Source organism: Spermophilus citellus (assembly GCF_964194105.1).
Source record: "Spermophilus citellus genome assembly, chromosome: 16".
Taxonomy (NCBI): domain Eukaryota; kingdom Metazoa; phylum Chordata; class Mammalia; order Rodentia; family Sciuridae; genus Spermophilus; species Spermophilus citellus.
The window spans coordinates 11,062,310-11,085,864 of record NC_138196.1 but is presented as its reverse complement, the minus strand read 5'-3'; the positions used below and the strand labels follow the sequence as shown (position 1 = coordinate 11,085,864).

Here is a 23,555-nt window from a genome sequence, read left to right as displayed (position 1 = left end):
GATTGGGTGGTACAGGCAGGGTCACCGGCAAGGCCTTCTGGAGGAAGCACCTCCTTGCCCTGTCCTCAGGCTCTGCCTCTTCAGAGTCAGGTGGAAATGCCCATCTTCTCCACTGGGGACCAGAGACAAGTCTCTGAGCCCTTGGTACCAGTGGTACTTCAGAACAAGTGGGTTTTAGAAAAAAGACATTATTGATGGTAGAACTCTTCCTGCCTTGACACTGCTTAGAGTCAAGGTGAGAAAGTACTGTGAAAAATGTGCTTAGATAGAAGTCCCTTTGTTTCTCATGAGGCCAAAGCTGGGCACTCAGGAGCTGGACTGCTCCTTTGCTCAGGATTCAGGTCTTGGCCTAGAGTGAAGGGGACTGAGCCCTCTGTGAGCTTCTGCCACACCCTTCTCAGGAGGCAGGCTCAGGCACTGTGAGACCAGGATGCTGTGTATCTTTTCAGGATCTAGTTCTGTGTCTACACTTGCAGGCCTCCAGTAGCTGCCAGCTTTCCTAGGTGCCCGGTGGATTCTGTGAATCATGGTTACCCTCCCTGGGGAGTCACAAAATGCTGCTCATAATTATGATTTTAGTGGCTGCTGGGTAATTTCTGAGGGGTGTGAGTGCCTCAGATGGCTGTCACCCTGAGTGTTCAAGAGCAGTCACTTGACTTATATAGGTAACTGTGTTTAAGAAATAGCTTGATTTCTTTGTCCCCAGCATCAGGGGGAGCCTCTAGCACAGAAGGTGCTCAGCAAGTATCTGTTGAGTAGAAATAACAGTATATCAGTATGCAAGGGGCTTGGGAATGACCAAGTCCTAGGTCTTTCTGGAAAGAAAATGCCAACCTAGAGAAGTGCTGAGCATCAGCCCCATGCTTTGCCCCTCCGGACCCAGAGCACCAGCAACACAAAGAGTGCAGCCGTCCATGCGTAGCAAGGGCCATGGGGCCCGAGTTTCCATCTGTCCTCAAGCCACACTTGGCTTGAGAGTTCTGTCTGAGCCCCTAACTCCGATCCCAGGGGTGTGATGGTCAGCCTCACCTGAGCAGAAAGGGTGCAGGCAGGTAAGACTGCCCCAGACACCTGACCTGCCTGGGGACACCCACCGGGGGACAAGGCACTGCACACAGCCCATGTGATGTGCTGTCTGGTCAGGGAGTAGCACAGTAGCTGAGGGTCCCTGGAGCTTGATGCCTGCAGCAAAGCCCAGCTGTCCGAGGTGGTCTGATGCGTCTGCCTGGGGCTATGAAGTGAGGGCAGCAGTGACGTGTTCCCTGTGGGGTGGGCAGGGGCTCTGAGTTAACGTGGGTGAAATGGCTTCCGTGGAGTCAGAGTCCCGCGGATGTGCGCTGCTGCTGTGTGCACATTTGGGCACTGCAGGGACTCTGGCCTTCTGCTCGGCTTTCCACTCTGATTCTGAACCTTGTCGAAAAACCTCTCTGCTTGCCCAGGTCACTCAGAATTCTGGAGGACAAAGGTGCCAGACCCCATGCCCTTATCATGAGCTGCCCTCTCCGAAGAGGCCGTGAGGGAAATGAGGGGTGGATTTGGAAGGAGTTCCTGAAACAAGGTCAAGTGCCTAAAGCCGAAGCGTTGGTGTTTGTCAGATGTTGAGGTGCTGCAAAGGCATGAGCGAAGCAATACGGTAAAGAATAATGGGCACACAGTACTTAAAAAAGTTCATGGAGGAGCCAAGCCAAATGGCCAGTAAGTGTTTGAAGGTGCTCAGAGTGACATGCGCCAGGCCAGCGAGGGATGAACACCACCCGCCTTGGTGGGACAGGGGTGGCGGGAGGTGTAACAGTCATATGTGCCCCTGTCACCACCCAGCGGGTCTGAGGGGAAATTGCTGCTGATAATAGTTGTAGGAGATCTCAGTGCCCCCAGTGGCAATGGTCAGGTGAACCAGATGGAAAATCAGCCAGGATCCCTGGCCCTGAGGACATGCAAACTGCATGAACCCAGCAGCCGTGCACAGAAGTTCACCAACAGCAGCCACTTCCACACTTGGGACAACATGTACCCCTAGTCTTTTCTAAAGAGAGAGCGTAAGGGTAAACAGGGAAGGGCCATGTGCCTGCTGACCTCTCAATACTACCCAACAAGCGTGGAAAAAACAAGTGAGGGATTGATGCTGTGGCCACCCGTGGGCTCCCACAGCCAGCCAGTGAGCTGAGGTGTCCACCTGGTCCTTGGGTGGGAAGCAGGGTAGAGAGTCGTGTTGCTTGGCATGTTCATCTGTGGGTTTGTGCACACAGGACACATTGTGTGCAGAGATATGTGCTCTTAGGTGAGTGTAGGTGGGGCATATGCTTACACAAAGCCCCCCAGGTCTCCACCTTTGCAGCCCCCCCAGAACCTCCAGCTGTGATCACACACTTGTGTGTTCAGCTCCGTGTGTATGTGAACGTGTTTCAGGAAGGATTGTGCTTAAGGCCTGTGGAGAAAGAGCTATGAAAACCCAGGACACACCGTGGGTGGGTAGGGGCTGGGGAGCAGGTGGCCCCCATCTCACCTGGAAGGAAGCACTTGGGAGAGTGAAGAGGAGCCTCAGGAGAGGGTGTGCTGTTGAGAGGCAGGACAGGGTGGGTGGCTGGCCACCTGGGATGGGCTGTGCTCCTGAGCAGCAGTTGTCCATCCCAGACATGCAGTCAGCCCCAAGCTGCGATCTTGTACCCTTTTCTTTGCTTCCTTGTTTGCAGCTAAAGCAAAGAAGGCAGGTATGGCCTTCAAGGTCAAGGGCCATTAATTAGCATGTGCTTTGAAAGGGGGACTGGCCTCCAGAGCTGTGGGTGGCCTCTGCTCCTGGACCTGGGAAGGGAGTTTGCTGGGGGCAGCCTGTGGCAGACTGTGCTGCAGGTGGGCCTCCTTTCAGCTGGAACCTCCCTGCATCTGAGGGTCTGCTCAACTGGGAGTCTGCCAGCTCCCGGCCCCCTGGATTCGAGTGTCAGGATGTGGAAGTGGTCGTGGTCTGCAGATTGAGGCCGCCTCGGGCAAGGTGGTGGTGGGGTGGTGCTTTCTCCCCTTGTCCCCTGGTGGTGGCTTGTTTTTTCTTTTTTGTTTTTGGCTGCTTCAACGTCAAAATTTATTTTGCTGAACTTGATTTATACTGTCACTTGGAAGGCTCACCTCTGTCCCCAACTGTGCCCAGTGCAGTTAAGTAAACGTTGGAAGAACCTCTTAGAACTCTTGCTGAGGCGGACCTGGCATGAAAATAGCATTTGGAACAGTTTTGTTTTTTATTTATTTAACATCTTGCCAAGGGTTATAAATCCTAAAAGGTGCCATTCACCGAAACCCATGTGAGCCCCACATCTGCATTCTGTCATGTCGTCTCAGGACATTGCCCAGTGGGTATGTGCTCACTTTGCACATGAGCAGGCAGTGGTGGGACGGCTCCCCAAGGCCGGCCCTGAGGCGTGGCAGAGCAGGCTTGCCCTCGAGAAGGGCAGTGTCCAAAGAAAACAGGAGACGCTTCAAGGCCCAGGCTCAGGCCCAGGCAGTCCCTTCTTGAGTAAGGACTCCAGTAGCTCAGACAAGAGCAAGGATTGACAGATGGGATCATATCAAGTTAGAAGCTTCTGCACAGCAAAGGAAACAGTGAAGAGGCAGCTGGAAGAACGGGGAAAGCCACTCTTCTGACAGCAGCGCTTCAGCAGCTCTTCATGGCTGTGACCCAAATACCCCAAGAACAACAGCAGAGGAAAAGTTCATTTTTGGTTCATGGTTTCAGAGTTTCAATCTGTGGTCAGTTGGCTTCATGGTTCTGGGCCCAGGTGGGGCAGAGCATCATGGTGGAGGGCATGGAGGGGGAAGTAGCTCAGGACATGGCACCGTGAAGCAGAGAGAGGTCAGCTCCAACCTGACCTGCCTATAGTTACTCCCAGTCAGTCCCTTTAGTGCCTCCATAACCCAGTCACTTAATATCTGAACATCCTTGCAGGTGAGCATCTGGGGGACACCTAATATAGAAAACATGGCAGAGAATTAGTGTCTGTAATATAAAAAGAACTCAAAAAAAAAAGAATGCCAACTTAATACCAAAAAGAAAGAAAGAAAAACCCCAGTCAAAATCAGGCAAGTGAACTGAACAGACACCTCTCAAACGAAGTACAATGGGCAGTAATTCTATACAAATACACTGAACATCTTTGGCTCTTGGGACTATGCAAATTAGAACCACACTGAGGTTCTGTCTCCCCTCAGTCACCATGACTGTCTTCAAGGGCACCAACAACAGTGCCTGCTGGCAAGGACACAGGGGAGAGGACCCCTTAGGTACTGCAGTGGGAATGCAAATACAGCCACCGTGGCCGCCAGAGTGCAGGCTCCTCAAAAGGGTGCAGTCGCATTACCACGTGTGACGCAGTTGACCCTGCCACCCCGTTACACCTGCAGAAGCTAAGGCCAGCATATCACAAAGGTAATGCACACCTGTGTCTTCTAAGGCACAATTTACAGCATCCTAAGTATCTGTCAGCTGATGAAAGGATAAAGAAAATGTATATGTATATACACAATGGAGTATTCTTCAGTCACAAAAAGAATTAAGTCATCTTTTTCAAAAAATGGCTAGAGCTGGAGGTCACCATGTTGGGTGGAATGTGGCAGGTGTACACTTAGCTTTTTAATAGACTGCCAAGCTGTTTCCACATTCTCGCCAGCAGTCTTCTGTCTCAGCCATGCTGGTGAGCGTGCTAGGAGCCATCGAGGTTTTGAGGTGTGTTTCCTAGTTACTAGTGTTGAGCATATTGCCATGTGATGGTTTGCCATCTGTATGTCTTCTTTGATGAAGTAAAAATCAACCACTTTTTACTCATTTGTGTTTGGTTGGTTGTTTTCTTACTTAAAACCATGTTTGTGTATAATGTAATCCTTTATCACATACATAATCTGCAAATATTTTCTTCTGTGACTAGCGTGGTAGGTAGGCAGCTTCCACGGTGGCCCCAGAGACCTCTGCCTCCTGGTGTTCACGTTTGTTTAGCACCCTCCCGGAGGTGGCCTGGACTGGGTGCTCTCTTCTCGTGAGCAGCATAGATGAAGCGCTGTTGTGCTGCGTGCGATCAGTTTGTTGAGTAAAGACTGGGGCTCGGGGCCGGGGATGTGGCTCAAGTGGTAGTGCGCTCACCTGGCATGCGCGAGGCGCTGGGTTCCATCCTCGGCACCACATAAAAATAAAAAAATAAAGATGTTGTGTCCACCAAAATTAAAAAAATATTAAATCTCTCTCTCTCTCTCTCTCTCTCTCTCTCTCTCTCTCTCTCTCTCTCTCTCTCTCTCTCTCTCCTTTAAAAAAAAAAAGTTATCCGTGCCTGTCTGACCATCCCCCATCGTTACGATGGTCACAGGGATCTGACAGCTTCCCTAGTCTCCCAGGTCTATAGATCAAGAAAGACTATACTTGTAAATTGTACCTAAGGAACCAAGCCCGAGGAGCCTGAGGCACACCTGGATCTAATATATATATAAGATTCTAGACTTTTGAGCTGATGTAGAAATAGATAGCTAATATAATCATTTTAGTGCTTTTTCTTTCCATATAAATTTCAGAATTAGGTCATCAATGTCTCTTGGATTTCGATGGGGATTACAGTGAATCTAGAGACCAAATTGGAACAAATGAGTATCTTAGCAATGTAGAATATTTCAGTTCACAAACACTTTAGCTCCCTTCATTTAGGCTTTTTAATTTTTCATTGATATTCTATACTTTTTTGTTAATGTACTTTAACATTTTTTTAAGTTTATTCTAACATATTTTGTTTACTTGGCATATTGCATATGACAGGGAAGTCCAAACTGCAGTCACTCCTTGCTGGTGTAGAGGTCGTATTGGCTGTGTGTGCTGACTTTGAATCCTGAGATTGAGGTTGATTTATTTTTCTAAGGGTTTTTTTTTTTTTTTTGTAGATTCTTAGAGCTTTTCCAAGGCCATCTTACCTGGCAGGGCCTGCTGAAGCTGCGTGTCTCCGTGACACAACAGTTTCCAGTTTACTTGACATATTTGCAATAGAAATAATTCCTTGTACCATCAAAGACACACAGGAGATTGTTCCTAACGGTGTGCTCATGATGTCCCCCAAGTTAGAATAGCTGTGCTGCCCACCAGCCACAGAAGGGATGTATGATTTGAGCGATCGAATACTGGACATCAGTGGAAAAGAGGGAACTGCTGTCGCAGGCGGCAGGGAGGACGGCCATCCTGGGCGGCAGGGAGGACAGCCATCCTGGGCGGCAAGGAGGACGGCCTGGGGCATCTGCTGCATCAGGTAAGTCTACGAAGAATACACCTCCCTCACGTGAACTGATTTCTGTGATTCTCTAAGCAGACAAAAGTCATTTTTGTTCTTAGAGATCATCAGAATAATGATTGCCCTAGCAGCAGGGTGTTCATTGATAAAGGGCACAAAAGAGCTCTCTTTGGCTCAGCGTTTCCTGTCCTGGTGAGGGCAGCAGGGCCTGGGCATCGTGTGAAAGACATGGAGTGCACACCTTGTGTATGTGTGCTGTGGAGGGGAGCTCGATGGGTGGGGGGATGTCATGGAGAGTGACCTTGGAGGTCACCAAGGGAGGGAAAGCAGACTGCAGGATTTGAGGGGCAAGACCAGCCCCTGAGGGGTGCCAGTACTTAGCCAGCACAGAGAAGAGTGCCCAGCAAAGATGTCTGGTCATGCAGAAATGACCAGAGGTGTTTAGAAAGCACAAAGCTTGATGAGTGTCCAAACAGACACCAGTGGAAGACAGCCACCAAAGAGCAATTGACAGATGGCACCCGGGTCCACTCAGAGGTCTTCCTTGACAAGGAATGGGACATGCCCATTAGGTCTGGACAGTGAGCAGTGGCAGAAGCAGAGAGCAGGTTGCAGAGGGGTGAAGAGTAGCACGAGCAGAGGTGTGAAGTCTAGAGTATTGTTGTAAGAAATGCTTCTGGGAGTGAGTACAGGTGAGCAGCCCACAGACCTGCCTGAGCTAGAGGAAGGGTGAGGATGAAGAGCAGGTCTGCAGGGGTTGGGGAGCGGGGAGAGGAGAGGATGAAGAGAGGAGAGGAGGAGGAGAAGAAAGTGCAGCTTCTGGGGGTTCAGCTCAGGTCAGCTCGTGTTCAGTAGCCACGAGGGGCCGTGCACTAGACTAGAGAGAACTGAGATGTGGTCTCTGTCCTTGAGGTCAGCATGCACCAACGTGCATGCTCTTGTGCACATGCACGCACGCAGCTGCCTTCACTGTGAGAAGGGAAGTGATTTGGCAAGCGTGGCCACAGTTGAGGCACCTGAGAAGAGGGCATTGAGGACTGTCCTGGAACTGACCCTGGGCCTGTGCTGGAGAAGGGCAGAGGGTAAAATGACATGGTGCACCCCGGGGCTGTGAAGGGGCTCTGGGAGGACTGCAGGGTCGTGACAAGGGGAGAAGGTCCAGGAGGTCCCTGAGAGCTCCAGAGTGGCTAACTGTTCTGGGTCGGGTCTCACCAGCCCCTCAAGCCTAAGGCAGAGGCCTTAGAAGCCCTCTGCCAGGGTCTGATGAGCACCTGGTGGAAGGCCAAGGTGGGCAGGGGGACCGAGAAGCAGACCACCCAGATGCCAGGGGCCAGAGATGCCAGGGCCTCTAAGTCCATTCACACCCAGACCTGTGTGCTGCAGCGTGGCACTGCTCCAGCCGGGCAGGGCGTGCCCTCCCACTGTGCCATTTAAAACTGTTTCCAGAGAAGTGTGAGGTGGCTCCTATCCTCACCTTAGGGTTGGAAAGGCCTTGGCTGGTTTGCTGTGCCACATAATCAGAAGCTTTGTCATGTGGGATGCCGTCAGCCAGAGACACGCTGGGTCTCTCCTCAGTACCCTGCTACATCTTTCAAGAGTATCTACACTTTATTTCCTAATAGTTTACACACCATAGATATTAAAGAGTTTTTATTATAACATTTTACCTGTAAGATTCCATAATGTATTTTGAAATAGCCCAATAGAACAGAACACAGTCTCTGGAAGCAAGCCCGCCCCCAGGGGCACCTGATTAATGTCTTGGTGACCCTGCACAACTCTAGAGAAAAGGTGCTTTAAAAAGTGTTTCTTAGGTCAGTGAATGGGACATAACCTTCCTGTGCTCATACGTGAACACAGGACCAGTGTAACTCCACATCCTGTTCAGCCATAAGAATGGGCTCAGGACTGTAATGGGTTACTCCCCATGTATGTGTAATATCTCAGTACACCCTGCTGTCATGCACATCTAAAAACAAGTTACAAAAAGAAAACCTGCACCCAGGGCATGAGCACTGGCCACAGGGCCCAAGATGGAGGAAGGCTGGCTGACATGCAGCCTCCTGGACTTGTGATAATGTGTGTTCCTGGGAAGCAGCAAGGCCATCAGGTCCCTGCAGTTTGGGTAAGAAGGAGGGGCTTGCGTAGCAGTAAGGTGACTTCGTCCTGCAGAACACAGGATTACCTGGAGGCAGTGTCACGGACATTGGGCGCATCCCCCGACTTGAGCCCCACACCTGACGGGTTTTGTCTGTGCCGGGAAGCAGCCAACACAGGGCTCCTGGCAGGGTCGACTCAAGGTGGCCATAGTCAGGCCAGTGGGAACCTGTAAACATGTGTAACACACAGTTTACCCCTGAAGCACAAAAGCCATCACCAATTTTGTGTGCATGTGGACACGGAATGAAAGACTCAGCAAAGAGATCTAAAAATAACAAGATATCAGAGAAGAGTATCTTTGGGGACGTAGCATAGGCAAGTATTAAATGCCACAGAACCATGAAGGAAGTGACCAACACAGTTACCTGGTAGTAAGTTTAGAGAATGAAGTTGACTAACTTTGTTAACAAAAGAAAAACAACTATGTGGATGTGAATACTACCAAGTGGGAGAAGTATTTTCAAATCAAATAACCAATAAGGGGTTCATAAGGATGGGAGAGGTGAAGAATTTCTACAATCAATATGAAAAAGAAAACAGTGGAAAAATGGGCAAAACAGATATACTTCTCCCCAAAGAATATCCAGATATCTGTTCTGTGCAAAGGTGGGTGAGCTCATGAGCCACTCAAGAAATGACAAGGAAAATGGCAGGGATGTGTGATCACTAACCCCCAAATGGGGAAGCTTGTGAAGCAGAACACACCTGCTCCTGAAGCACACACCTGCTCCTGATGATACACAGCAACGGAAATTGTGTTTGCTTTGGTCAATGTGAGCAGAAATTGGCATCATGTTTGGAAAACTATTTGGGTGAACGATTTCATGTTTAAGAATGCCTGCAGGATTTCATTTCATTCACAGGAAAAGATGTTTAAAAGAACACAGAATTATTTTAAGGGCCAGTAATTAGTAACAACCAAAATGTCCATGGTCAGTAGGCGGATGAGTGAATGACCATGTCAGTACTGTATGCAGTGGTTCCTAACTCTCTGATGGTGTGAGTTACCCTTTCACTGCTCTGCTCTCCCTTCCTGGACATGTTGAAGGATTTAGGTGACCCTCAGCACTGGCTCCTGTGAGATGATTTTTCCCATCCCGAAGCTGATGTGAGCCTTCTGAGCATGCTTAGGTAGGCCAGGCCGAACTGTGACCTGTAGGTGACAAGTATTGGATGCAGTGCAGCCTGTGATGTTTCCAACCTACCTTGGGCTTACGGGGTGTAATCCCATTGCAACTGAGGAACATCTATAATGGCATCATGTACGGTGGACAGCCAAGGGCTCCGTTACAGGCAACTGGACATGGGTGAGCAGCAGTGGTCAAACAGAAGACGAACTGTGCATACCTCTCCATGGAAAGTACTTTATCTTCACAGAACTTTCCATGGAGAGGAGCTTGTGTCACCCAGATCCTGAAAATGTGGCTAGTCAGGATAAGGCTAACCCGGAGGGTGAGGACAGGCAGGTGGCATGAGCGGTACCTTCTCTTGACCTGCAGATGTTGAACTTGCTGAGTTTAGATGAAACTTGTGTATTTTCCCTTGGAATTAGTGTTTCTATTGTGCATGTACAGACATATGTGCATATACCAGGAGGGATAAGTCCTGCTCTGCATCCATGTGCACACACACTGCGTGTATATGATGTATACAGTTATGGTCACACACACAGTGCAGCTTTTTACTTTCTCCCAGGTCCATCCTGAGGCTAGGAAGGGGCTGCCGGTCCCAGGGCCATGCTGTCTGTGCCCATGCTGTGATGCCCAGGAGCCTAGGCAAGTTCTGCCCCAAGAGAAGCCACCCCAAAGCTCAGACACCCTGCAGCTCCTTTGCACACAGGCTCTCTTTGTCAGACTGGGCCACTCACAGCCAAACCTGCTCCACCTGATGCCAGACTCGCTCTGCGGGATGGCTTGGTTGTGGATCTTTAAACAGTTATTATTTTAGTAGCTCCTTGGCACTGGTGTGGAAGATGGGCTGAGGGAGCGGGCAGGCAGACCCTTTACTCACATCACGGGAGGCCACCGGCCAGCCAGGCTTTGCGTCTGGGTGAAAGCTGGGCTAGTGAGATACACATTTTTGTCTGACAACTTTAATCAGGATGCACAATATCTATCCTCTGACCAACTAAAGCCTGGGAAATGGCCCAGAGATGCAAAGGAGGAGGCAGAAGGTAAGGCCCTGCTAGGCGCTCAGGGGTGGTGCCCACCCAGGCTTCTTGTGGTCAGGCTGTCGGTCCTCCTCAGAGTTCTGCATGGTGCCCATGACCAGCCTTCTCCATCCATGCATCTCACACGCAGTAAACATCTGGTCCATGAAATGCTCTAAGGACGTTGGCGAACATGTGCCCAACACCTTCAGGTGCATTTTGAAGTAGGGAACAGTTGGAGGATCAGAGATCTCCATGGAGCCCTTCAGTCCAGCTCCATGGACACTGTCACCAGAACTTTCTTCACATGGCGATGTGCCTCTGTCCCAGCCTCTGCAGGGCGTCCTTCACGTCCTTGTTTCACAGGCTGTAGAAGAGGGGGTTGAGCATCGGGATGACCAGGGTGTAGAAGACAGAGACCACCTTGCCCTGCTCCATGGACCCCATGGCTCCTGGCTGGGCGTACATCACAAATAGTGTTCCATAAAATAAGGACACAGCTGTCAGGTGGGAGCCACAGGTGGAGAAGAGCTTGTGCCGCCCAGATCCTGAGCGCATCCTGAGGATGGTCACTGCGATGTAGCTATAGGAGACCAGGACCACGAGACTGGTGCCCACAATGATGAAACCACAGATGCCGAACATGACCAGATCATTGAGAGCCGTGTTGGCACAGGCCAGCCGGAGCAGGGGGGGGGGCGTCACAGAAGAAGTGGTTGATGCGGTTAGAGCTGCAGAAGGGCAGCTGGAAGGTGAGGCTGTTCTGTACCATGGAGTTGAGGCAGCCTCCACAGTAGGTGCTCAGCACCAGGCGAGAGCATGTCTTGGAGCACATGGTCACAGGGTACTGCAGGGGACTGCAGATGGCCATGAAGCGGTCATAGGCCATCACAGCCAAGAGGAAAGCCTCAGTGGTAGCCAGTAAGGAGAAGAAGAACAGCTGGGTGGCACATCCCCTAAAGCTGATGGCCTTGGAGGAGAGGAAGTTGGCCAGGGCACTGGGGGCGATGACGGAGGAGTAGCAGAGGTCCAGGGAGGACAGGTTCTTGAGGAAGAAGTACATGGGGGAGTGCAGGCGGGCATCCAGGGTGATGACCACGATCATGGGGACGTTTCCCAGGACGGTCACCACATACAGGGCCAGGAAGACAGGAAAGAGCAGAGCTTGAATCTCCACCCCTCCTCTAAAGCCCTCCAGCACAAACTCCTGCAAGGGCAGTGCCAAGAGGTTTCCGTTTCTGAGGGTCGGCATGGCCCTGCGCTGGGACAGCAGGCACAGAGGACAGTGGAGGCCGTGAGACTGAGCAGGTTACGGGACCGTGGTCACATCTTTTGTGGAGGACAGAGACGTGTCAGTGCCATGCTGCACACTGAACCAGAGAATTCTTGAACGCCCCCTTGGTGGTGCCCACACTGACCGCACAGCTTGTCCTTGTGATGAGCTGAAAACACTTGGAATGCCCACCCCAAGGCCAAGGTCACTGACTCACGTGGGAAGAGGGACAGAGCAGAGCTGTCCAGCTTGGTGAGGACGCAGGGCCATCCCTGGGCCCAGTGGAATGAGCAGCTGGCCACGGGGTAGGGAGGGTGCCCATCTGCTGGGGAGCTGGAAGACTGACTGGGTGTGATAGGATGGCCTGTCCTCCCCACTGTCCCTGGCCCACTGTGCACAGGTGGTCCTGAGCCAGCAGCGTCCCTGGCCCCTGGGAGCTGGTGGAAATGCAGGAGCCGCAGCCCCAGCCTGCAGACTCGGAGCCTGTGCTTAGCAAGGGGCAGCCAGCAGGTGCTCAGGCCAAGGCTCACAGGCCCTGCCCAGCCACCAGGGTGCAGGGCAGGGTGTGGGCAGGGGAGTGGTCTCTGCCTCCCTGCTGGGGCAAGGCCTGAGTGCCTACTGCATGCACAGCCCTGCTGCCTGCTCGATCATGGCCAGCGTCTGGTCCTGGCAGGCTGAGCAGGTGGTGTGCTGCCCTTGCCTGTCCAGGTGAGGGTTAGGACCGCGGCTGTGCTTCCAGGGTCCCTGTGCTCCTGAGCCAGGTCTGTGCTGGAGACGGGCGGCGGGTGCCCCGCCCCTTGTCCTCTGCGGCTCAGCTGCGACCTCCCGAGCAGTGAGTGAGGTGGCGGGCAGTAGCAGGTCCAGTGAGGCTCTGGGCCCAGGCTGTGTGTGTAGCAGGCTCCTAGCTTTGTGAAGTGCAGGGGCCCCACGTCAGCCTCCTCTCCTGTCCTGCCAGCTGGGCAGCGTGTTAAGGCACCTTCACTTGGGGTCACTGTGTACCTGGCAGGGCTGGTACTTGGGCCTCCAGTGGCCAATTAGTGAGGCTCTGGGCCTCTGCAGTGCCTGGAATCCAACTCCCTGGGCCCCCAAGCTGCAGGGCTGTGGCCAATCTGTGTGTCATCACCATCTCCTCCCAGTGGGGCGGCAGGAAGACTGAATCATCAGGGACTCCCTTGAGGGATGCAGCAGAGACAACTCCTAGGGACCTCGTGTCCAGGGCCCCTTGTAAGAGCTGCTGCCCTGGGCTGGGGCTAATGTGACCTCCTGACCCACAGCCCTCCCCTCCTGCTCCATCCTGGCCATGGTGTGCGGGCGGTGAAGTGGGAACCCTGCCCTGGGAAGCCGGCAGCCCGCTCTGCCCTGACTGGGACTGTTCCTGCACAGGCCCTGTGACTCCGCGGTTTATCACCCCTGAGCACAGTTAGGAAGTTGGAGCAGATCACCTCTAAGTCTCCTTTCTCATTTCTTTGTGTTTTTTCCCCATTTGTTTTACAACTCACGTCTTCCCCTCCTCCTCCTCCTCCTCTTCCTCCTCCCCCTTCTCCTCCTCCTCCTCCTCCTCCTCCTCCTCCTTCTCCTCCTCCTCTTCCTCCTCCTCCTCCTCCTCTTCCTCCTCCTCCTCCTCCTCTTCCTCCTCCTCCTCCTCCTCTTCCTCCTCCTCTTCCTCCTCCTCTTCCTCCTCCTCCTTCTCCTCTTCCTCCTCTTCCTCCTCCTCCTCCTCCTCATTTTGGTGTGCATTTGTATTCCCAAATGTTTGGGGGAGGAGTGTTACTTACTATAGTCCTACCAGTCTCATATCATTTTGAAATTCTCATCTAAGATCTTTGTACCTACTCTATTTTTTGAGAGAAAACATATATCTGAAAGTGCACAAAATACACTGATCTTAAAAGTGCAGCACCATGGTTGTTTACCTATGCATACACCTACTTAATCACGGTTTATACCAAGAAAGAAGGAAATGTAGTTGGGATCATTTTCTGATGATACACCTTAGGTGGCTTATTTCATTTTAATTAATTAATTTATTTATTTTTGGTAGTAGGGATTAAACCCACAGGTGCTTAACCACTGAGCAACAATTCTGGCCCTTTTCATATTGAGACAGCTCTGGATAAATGGGTTAGGGCCTTTCATAGTTGCTGAAGCTGGCTTTGAGCTTGTGATCCTCCTGTCCTCAACATCCGCACCCACTGGAAATACAAGTTTGTGCTACCATACCAGATCAGGTGGCTTATTTTAAAACTGACATGTTTTTTCCTTCTTCCAACTCTATCTTTAACATAAGGGAAACAAGATTAACATTTTCCCAGTCCCAGGCTAAGCTATCATGCTATTCACTGGAAGATTGTCACTGCCCACAAGAAGAAAGAGAATCTCAACCCTATGAATTCCAAAAACAGCTGTCAAGGACACCCAATAGATACCCATTAATTATATCTACCCATGATATTTGAATGCTAGCCCCCATTTTCCTCTTAACAGCCCTGTACTCCCCAAGGCAGAGAGAATCACACCCTCTGGGACAGGAGACCACCATGTTTCTCCTTAGCTAGCGAAACAATAAAACGCTTTTCCCCATTTTTCTCAAACCCTGCCATCTTTATTGGATAGGCAATGGGGACAAAGACCATGCTTTAGGTAGCAGAAAGGGTACTCTGTAATGTTCCTTCTGCACCTTCTCATTTTAATATCCCTCAGAAGGGTCAATCAGTATTATCAGTGCTATCAGCATCTGCTCCCTTTAATTACAACAAAATCAATGAAACAGGGCTGGTGTCCCAGGGCTGGTCTCCATGGGGGACTGCCCTCTCCCCTGGGTGTGGGGAGGAGCTCCCCCCCACACACCCAGGTCAGAGAGGTCTCCCCGCTGAATGGGGGAGTGACCCTCTGCACTGGGTGCCCTTGGGATTTCCCCCAACACCCAGGTCTGAGGGGACTCCGCCTGGGGCGGAGAGTGCTCTCCCCTGGGTGCAGGGTGGAGCTCCCCCCACCCTCACACCTAGGTCCGAGGGGCCTCCCCCCTGAGGGGGGACTGCCCTCTCCCCTAGGTGGCAGGGAGCTCCCCCCTCCCACACCCAGGTCAGAGGAGCCTCCCATCTGGAGTAGGGGAGTGTCCTTCTGCCCTGGGTGTGCTGGGGAGCTCATCCGACACCCTGGTGAGAGGGGGCCTCCCCCATAGAGGGGGCAGAGTCCCTCTGCCCTGGGTCCGCTGGGGAGCTCCCCGTGACATCCAGGTCCAAGGGGCCTCCCCCATGGTGGGGGGAGTGCCCTCTCCCCTGGATTCAGGGTGGGGGTGGGGGGGACTCCCAGGTCCGGGGAGCCTCTCCCCCTGAGAGGGTACTGCCCTCTCCCCTAGGTTGGGGGGAGCTCTCCCCACATACACCCAGGACAGAGGGGCCTCCCCTCTGGAGGGGGGGAGTGTCCCTCTATCCTAGGTGAGCTGGGGAGCTCCCGCCAACACCCAGTTCAGAGAGGGCTCCCCCCTGGAGTGGGGAGTGGCCCTCTGCCCTGGGTCCCCGGGGGAGCTCCCCCACACACACCCTGATTAGAGGGGCACTCCCTCCTGGAGTGGGGAGTGCCCCTCTGCCCTGAGTGCGCTGGGGAGCTCCCCCCCAACCCCAACACGCACGTCCGAGGGTCTTTCCCTCCAAGGAGAGAATACCCTCACCCCTGGGTGCTGGGCTGAGCTCCTCCCCACACACCCCACCCCAACACCCAGGTCAGAGGGGCCTCCCATCTGGAGGGGGGGAGTGTCCCTCTGCCTGTGTGCACTGGGGAGCTCCCCACCCCCCAACACCCTGGTTAGAGGGGCCTCCCCCATAGAGAGTGCCCCTCTGCCCTGGGTGTGCTAGGGAGCTCCCCCCTCACCTGACACCCATATCTGAGGGGTCTCCCCACCAGAGCAGGGAGTGCCCTCTCCCCTCTGTGTGGGTGGAGCTCACAATCCCCCCACCCTGAAACCTAGGTCCAAGGGGCCTTCCCCCCGAGTGGGGAGTACCTCTCCCCTGGGTGCGGGGCGGGAGCTCCACCCCCCCACCCAACACCCAGGTAAGAGGGGCCTCCCCCAAGGAGGGGGGAGTGTCCTCTCCCTGGGTGCCCAGGGAGGAGGAGATTCATCCCCCACCAAAACCCAGGTCCAAGGGGCCTGCCCTCTGGAGAGGGGAGTGCCCTGTCTCCTGGGTGCTGGGGTGGGGGAGAGCTCCCCCCAAACACCCAGGTCATATGGGCCTCCCTCCTGGAGGGGGAGGGCCCCTCTGCCCTGGGTGTGCTGGGGAACTCCTCCCACAACCCCGAAACCCAGGTCCTAGGGTCTCCGCCAAGAACTAGGGAGTGCCCTCTCCCCTGGGTGCGGGGTAGGGGCAGGGAGCTCCCCACACACACCCAGGTCAAAGGGGCCTCCTCTACCCTGGGAGTGCCCCTCTACCCTGGGTGCGCTGGGGAGCTCCCCTGACACCCAGGTTAGAGGGGCCTGTCCCTGGAGGGGGGGGAGTGCCCCTCTGCTCTGGATGCGCTAGGGAGCTCCCACTACCACCCCCACACCCAGTTGCGCGGGGCCTCACCCCTGGAGGGGGGAGTGCCCTCTACATGGGTGCGTGGTGAGGGGGGAGCTCCTGCCACACACCCAGGTCAAAGGGGCCTCCCCCGTGTAGGGGGGAGTGCCCCTCTGTGGTGGGTGCATTGGGGAGCTTCCCTCCACACCCAGGTTAGAGTGGCCTGCCCCCTGGAGGGGGGAGTGCCCCTCTGCCCTGGGTGTGCTGTGGAGCTCCCCCAGACACCCAGGTTAGAGGGGCCTCCCTCATGGAAGGGGGAGTGCCTGTCAGTCATGGGTGTGCTGGGGAGCTCCCCTGGACACCCAGGTTAGAGGGGCCTCATCCCTGAAGCAGGAGTGCCCTCTTTCCTGGGTGGGAGGGGGAGAGCCCCCCACACACACCCTGGTTATTGGGGCCTCCCCCCTGGATGGTTGAGTGCCCTCTCCCCTAGGTGTGGAGGGGGGAAGCTCCCCCCACTGACACCCAGGTTAGAGAGGCCTCCCCCCCCACCAGTGGGGAGTTCCCCCTCCCCTGTGTGCGGGTGGGTGGAGCTTCCCCCCACCCACCCCAACACCCAGGTCCGAGGGGCCTCCCCGCAAGGGGGGAGTGCCCTCTCCCATGGGTGCGGAGGGGAGCTCCCCCCACCACCACCCAGACACCAGGGTCTGAGAGGCCTCCACCCCGGAGGGGGGAGTGCCCTATCCCTTGAGTGCAGATGGGGGGAGTGCCCTCTCCCCTGGGATCAGAGGGGTGGGGCTCACCCCCAGACACCCAGGTCCAAGGGGCCTCCCCCCTCACCAGTGGGGAGTTCCCTCTCCCCTGTGTGCGGGTGGGTGGAGCTTCCCCCCACCCACCCCAACACCCAGGTCCGAGGGGCCTCCCCGCAAGGGGGTGTGCCCTCTCCCATGGGTGCAGAGGGGAGCTCCCCCCACCACCACCCAGACACCAGGGTCTGAGAGGCCTCCACCCCGGAGGGGGGAGTGCCCTATCCCTTGAGTGCAGATGGGGGGAGTGCCCTCTCCCCTGGGATCAGAGGGGTGGGGCTCACCCCCAGACACCCAGGTCCAAGGGGCCTCCCCCCTCACCAGTGGGGAGTTCCCTCTCCCCTGTGTGCGGGTGGGTGGAGCTTCCCCCCACCCACCCCAACACCCAGGTCCGAGGGGCCTCCCCGCAAGGGGGGAGTGCCCTCTCCCATGGGTGCGGAGGGGAGCTCCCCCCACCACCACCCAGACACCAGGGTCTGAGAGGCCTCCACCCCAGAGGGGGGAGTGCCCTATTCCCTGGGTTTCGGCGGGGAGCTGCCCCCCCACCCTGACACCCAGGTCCATGTGCCTCCCCCTGGAGGTGGGAGTGCCCTCTCCCCTTGGTGTGTGAGGGGGTTCCCCCACCCACCCTTTCACCCAGGTCGGAGGGCACCGCGGAGTAGTTAAGGCCTGGAAGGCAGTCAACCAAAATGGGCTGTCCTCTCAAGTACTGTGCTGGCCCTAGGCCCAAGGATGGCAGGCCAGGCATGGCAGCAGCGTGTGTCTGGGGAGGCATAGTAGCCGAGGTATAAAAGCGGCTTGAGTAAAAGCAGGATAAAAGGTAAGTGATTCTATGACATACTTATAATGGCAGAATCTCTAAAAAAATAAACACTTAGAATTTCATGAACTTGAATATTTTGGATCATTCGTCTTATCTCTAGCTACGCTAAAAATACTCATTGCATTGAAGTAAGATTGCCACACATTATGTCCTTCATTTAGGATGAATTAAATGAAATTACCTGGCACATCTGACACTGTGGTTTGAATGTGTTCTCTGCACAGTTAAGCAGTTAGTAGCATGATCGTCTTAGAAAAGGCTACATAGGCTGTGGATGTAGCTCAGTGGCAAAGCTCTTGCTTTGTGTGTGTGCAGCCTGGCTTCAATCATCAGCCCAGGTTGGGCAAGCTGCACACTGTATGAGAATGCAGCATAGCCCCCAACCCTCCTCCAGGGAAGAAGTGGTCTTTTCCAGGTTACCCAACCTGCCATCACCTGGATCTTAGACTTCCCAACCTCCAGAACCAGGAGAAAATACATTTCTGTTTCTTATAAGTTATTCATTTGTGGTATTCTGTTCTAGTAGCACAAGTGGAATAAGTCAGAGTTAGTTAATGAAGTGTTCTACACTTTATATTGAATGTGGTTTATACACAGCAGTCCCCCCTGCCCTATCTGAGTATGTGGTTTCATTTACCCATGGTTTCATTTACCCACCCCATGGTCAAGCTGTGGTTGAAATACCAGTATGTCTTCACTCTTTCCAGAGAGATTAGAGCATGTGAGAAAATTCTTTATTACAGCCTATTGTTGTGTTTCTTTATTGAGTTGTTATTAATTTCTTTTACTGAGTTATTGATAATAACAAATTTATAAGTTAAACTTTATCGTAGGTATGCATATACAGGAAAAACATCACATGTATGGCATTTGTGTGCACACCATGCTCTGGATAAGTTTGACATAAATTTTAGGCCTGCAAATTTTGCTTATAAATAATATAATACATATTTATAATATATATAAATAATATATATTTTTATTATGTTTATTTTATATATATATATATATATATATATATATATATATATATATATATATACACACACACACACATATACATAAAAGGTAAGTTTTTAAAAACCCACTATCATTAGCTGATCTAAAATTGAATTATCATTCTTTAATCCATAAAAGCCAATCAGTATTCAATTTCCTTGCTTGTCTCTCAATGTTTCTTAACAAGTGTATGTTGCAGTTGGTTAAGATATCTGATAAGTCTCTTTTCATCTAGTAGTTTTTCTACTTACATAATCTTACATCAGACTAAACTAAAAACTTCTCTGTTAAAAGCTAGCATCTCAAAGAATTTATTTAATATATAAATGAAAAAGAACTAAAGGTTAAGTATCACACAACCCTTGGAAAATTTACTTTATAAAAATATAAACCCAACAATCTAGTAAGTTAAATGTGTAACAGTGATTAAGCACATATTTCAAAGAGAAGAAATAGTTGGGAAAGGTCTGAATTTAATCAGTATAGGTTAATAAGCAATTTTCAGAACTACTCTGTGAACAAATTAACCAAGACCCTATACTATTTTTACAAATAAAACAGATATTGGTATCAATGGAGAATAGCCCTGAATTTACTTCCTCATTCTCATCATGTATACAAATTACATTATTCTGAATATGATTTCATTATTGATAATTCAAATTCTCAGCTCCTATTAGTGAAAACAAACCACAACCAAAACATCAGTACTGATAGCATGTGGAATTTTTAACTTGAAACTGTAACAAATCTTTCCACACAATAAAATGAAGATTGTACCAGTAGCTACTGACAACACATGCCCCTTTGTTTGTGCAGTATGTGGAAGCATCATCTGGCTAGATCTCTTCATTGTCATTCTTAGGAGAGCAATGTCCACATAGCTTCAGCTCATCAGTATTGCAGACTTACCTAAGCTTGATCTTGTTTTGGATCTTTCTATTATTGCATGCTTACTGGGATTGTTTAATACTGAGCGTTTGGCAAGGGAGATGTCAGCAGTGACCCTTGTGATAGATATCCTGTTGGAGAAAAAATAACAAAAGACCCTAAGGTTGTTAATCTTATAAAAGGGAATTGAACTATATGCCCAAAATTCATCCCAAGAATGAAATATATATAATGACCATATTTTCCAACCACATGTTAGGATACTTCATTGTACTTTTTTGCTTATCCTGTACTTGCCTTACTTAGCATTTATTGGTTGTATTCAAGTGCCATATATGTACTAAGCACTTTACATGAATTTTCTGATTAAATTATTCCAAAAACTTTTAGGAGAGAAGTTTAGTGGGTATTTACTAAATATACAGATTTAAACCCAGACTTCTGAGCCCTATATTCTTAGGCCCTGCAGAATATATAATCATGAAAAATAAGATCAAGGCAAATCTGATCTTCCTTCTAGTGGCAGAGATGAAGAATAAAGCAATGAAAGATTATGATGATTATTGTGAAGAGAATATATAAGGTATTGTTATATTGAGTGAATTGAGTGGGTTCATTTTAGATAGGGTAGAAATGAGCAAAAAGATCTGGAAGTGGAAATAGTAAAAGATATATTCCAAAAAAGTATTCAATGAGTGTTCAAGTTGGAAGGAGAAAAAACTATGAAACAAAATTGAATGCTGACAATATCTTTGAAGAGGATGGTGAAGTTAGGACTGATTTAAAAATCACTTTTGCACCACTAGCTACTGACAGGCCCAATTTAAAAACCTGCTTCAGAATTAGAGCTCGCCACAAAAAGTGGCCAGGTGAGAATTCTTTTCCTATCTTGTATGAGACCACAAATTATCTGTAGGCAGAAAGAGTGCCATTTATCAGTGAATTTTGGTAGCCGGGCTTATGTTTATATCCTCGAGGTGTAAGAAAGGAAGATTGGGGGAAACTGCCAAATAATTAAGGCATAAAGTTGTGAGCTGGGGTTATGGCTCAGAGGTAGAGCACTTGCCTAGCATGTGTGAGATGCTGTGTTTGAGTCTCAGCACCACATATAAATAAACAAATATTTAAAGGCCTGTTAAAAACTTAAAAAAAACATATATATAGGCATAAAGATAATGTATATTGGATATCTTCTATGTAAATTATCCATCAAGATTGTCCTATAGGTGAGCATAACATCGGCAAACTCCACTACCAGCACAGAACTTCCAATTAATTAATTGGAGCACAGCAGTGTTTACTAGGCATCTTAGGAAAACATTTTACATTAGGGGCCACAACAAATAGAAAGGTCATCCATTAATAAGGAATTATTATCTATGAAACTGGAATAAAGTTGTTTAAAAACAAAATAAGATGTTTTAGAAATTAAAAGTGACAGTAGGAAGCAAAATTTAAAAGAAAGTTAAGGGGATCTTTAACAAAAAAGCCAAAGAGATAAATAGAAGAAAGCTAAGAAAATTAGAATTGCCCAGGAAGTTCAAATTCCACAGATTAGGAGTTAAGAGAGAATAGGTAAAAGAAAATAATTCCAGAATTAACAGTCTGATTTTTCAAATTGAAAGCATCTAGTGTAGTGATTAAAAGATATACACTAAAATTTATAAATTTCATAATATTTATGGGACAAAGAGAAAACTAAAAGTTTCCAGAAGAAAAACAGGACAGGAATTGAAGTGCTTTGTATTTCTTAAGAACAACAATGGAAACCAGAAGTTAATGGAGCAAAGGCTTTCAAAATTCTGAAGGAAAGCTATTCTAGTCAGAAAGCCCTGACCATTTAAGTCAACAGTTAAATGGGAAGGTTGATTATATACATTTTTAGGGCTGGGGTTGTGGCTCAGTGGTAGAGTGCTCTCTTAGTATGTGCGAAGTGCTAAGTTCAATACTCAGCACCACATAAAAATAAATAAATAGAATAAAAGTACTGTGTCCAACTACAACTAAAAAAATAGACATATTTTTAAATAGATTTTTTTTGACATTTTGGGTATACAGTTTCATGAGTTTTTACCAATTCATAGAATTCTTCACCCACCAGTGCATTCATGACACAGAATTATCTCATGACTCCACCATTCCCTTATGCTGCCCCTCTGTAGAGAATCCTTCCTCCTGTTCCACTCTGGCAACCATAAAACTAGTAACTGTCTCCATATGGTTTTGACTTTTCCAGAATATCATATAAATAGAAACATATATTTAACTTTTCAAGTTGAGCTTCTTTACCTAACAGATTTGAGATTCATCTTCATTGTTGTAAGTCTGCTTGATTTTTAAAATTTTTGTGCTTTGATGAAAATTTGAGCATTAAAAAGCACAACTAAGCCTGGGATTGTAGCTCAGCGGTACAGTACGTACCTAGTGTGTGTGAGGTTTAAGTCCTAGCACCACAAGAACAAGAAAAACAAAAACCCAATAATAAACCCATAAATTTAAAAAATAATTTATTATTTCAGAATGCATTCACAAGTGAAATCAGGCTAGAGGTAGGAAGAACCAGTGCTCAATGATTACTTTAAAATTCCTATTTACTTGGGGATTGGTGTGGAATGTAAAGGGAATTTTCAGCTGTAATGCATGTAATAGGACTCCTTTATTTTAAACACCTGCATAGTGCAAAGATAGTCATTACTTTCATCCATATTTATGGAGTACCAATTATGTGTCGATCATTGTTCTAGGTGCTGTTATGGAACTTACATTCTTACAGAAGAGGCAGAGAATGGAGAGAAGCAAACAGATACCTGATGTCGAGTCATGATAAGTGCCGCTGGAAATGCAGAATAGTGAGGATGAAGATGGGAATGCTGTGAAAGGTTTAATTAAATGTTCAGAGATGATCTTTCAGGTAAGGGGACATTTGTTGGAGACCTGAGGGAGGGAGGGAGTGACCTGGTATATTATTATGGGATGGGGATTCCTAACAGAAATAAGAGTGAGTACCTAAAGTATTAGGCACTTGATTATCACAGCTGTTTGAGACCTGAGCACTGCTGATGACCAGAGCTCTAGTTATATGCCTTGAAAGAGCTCTGCAAACTTATGGGGAAGCAGCTGCCCTGTGATGGTGACATCCTGGGGAAACATGACACTGCTCAGCTAGGCTTCTATTGACCTGCTTATGTGGTTATCTGAATATGCTACATGAGACAGGCCACTATCTGAGTTCTTAACAGTCATGATTTGGGCATTGTCTGCCAAGCAGCAGACCTTGAAGATCTAAATAGCAAAATTCATAGGAACAAATCATTTTAGAGCAGTGAGTCTCAATTCTCATGGTATGTCAGAATCACTATATATACTTCTACAGTTAGAAATCTCACAACCTGCCCCCAGACATTTGATATTAAATAGACAAAAGTGGCAAAAGGCCCCTTAAGTTTTCTTAACGTGATTCTGATAGGTATCCAAACCTGTTTTGAAGATGTTTACTTACACCAGAAAAAAGTGATACAGTGTTTCCCAGGATTATTGATTTCCAATAAGGTTTACTCACACAAGATTCTGGCACTGGTATACAGTATCTTTATAGCAATTCAGTACACATTCCTAACACTTCAGTACTGATAGCTGACATTTTAAAAGTCACTGGTGGAGAAAACAATTTGTCCCAAATGGTAGCTTTCCTTATTGTTCATGATTTTGTTAATTTACCTTTC

At 49.7% G+C, this 23,555-nt stretch overlaps 1 pseudogene across 1 annotated transcript; it reads right to left on the bottom strand.

Moving 5' to 3' along the window:
- Positions 1–10,854: 10,854 nt before the first annotated feature.
- On the bottom strand, positions 10,855–11,803 carry LOC308634932 (olfactory receptor 9S13-like; annotated as a pseudogene). The gene has a single exon. The product of its transcript is annotated as an olfactory receptor 9S13-like (transcript).
- Between the last annotated feature and the right edge of the window lie 11,752 nt (positions 11,804–23,555).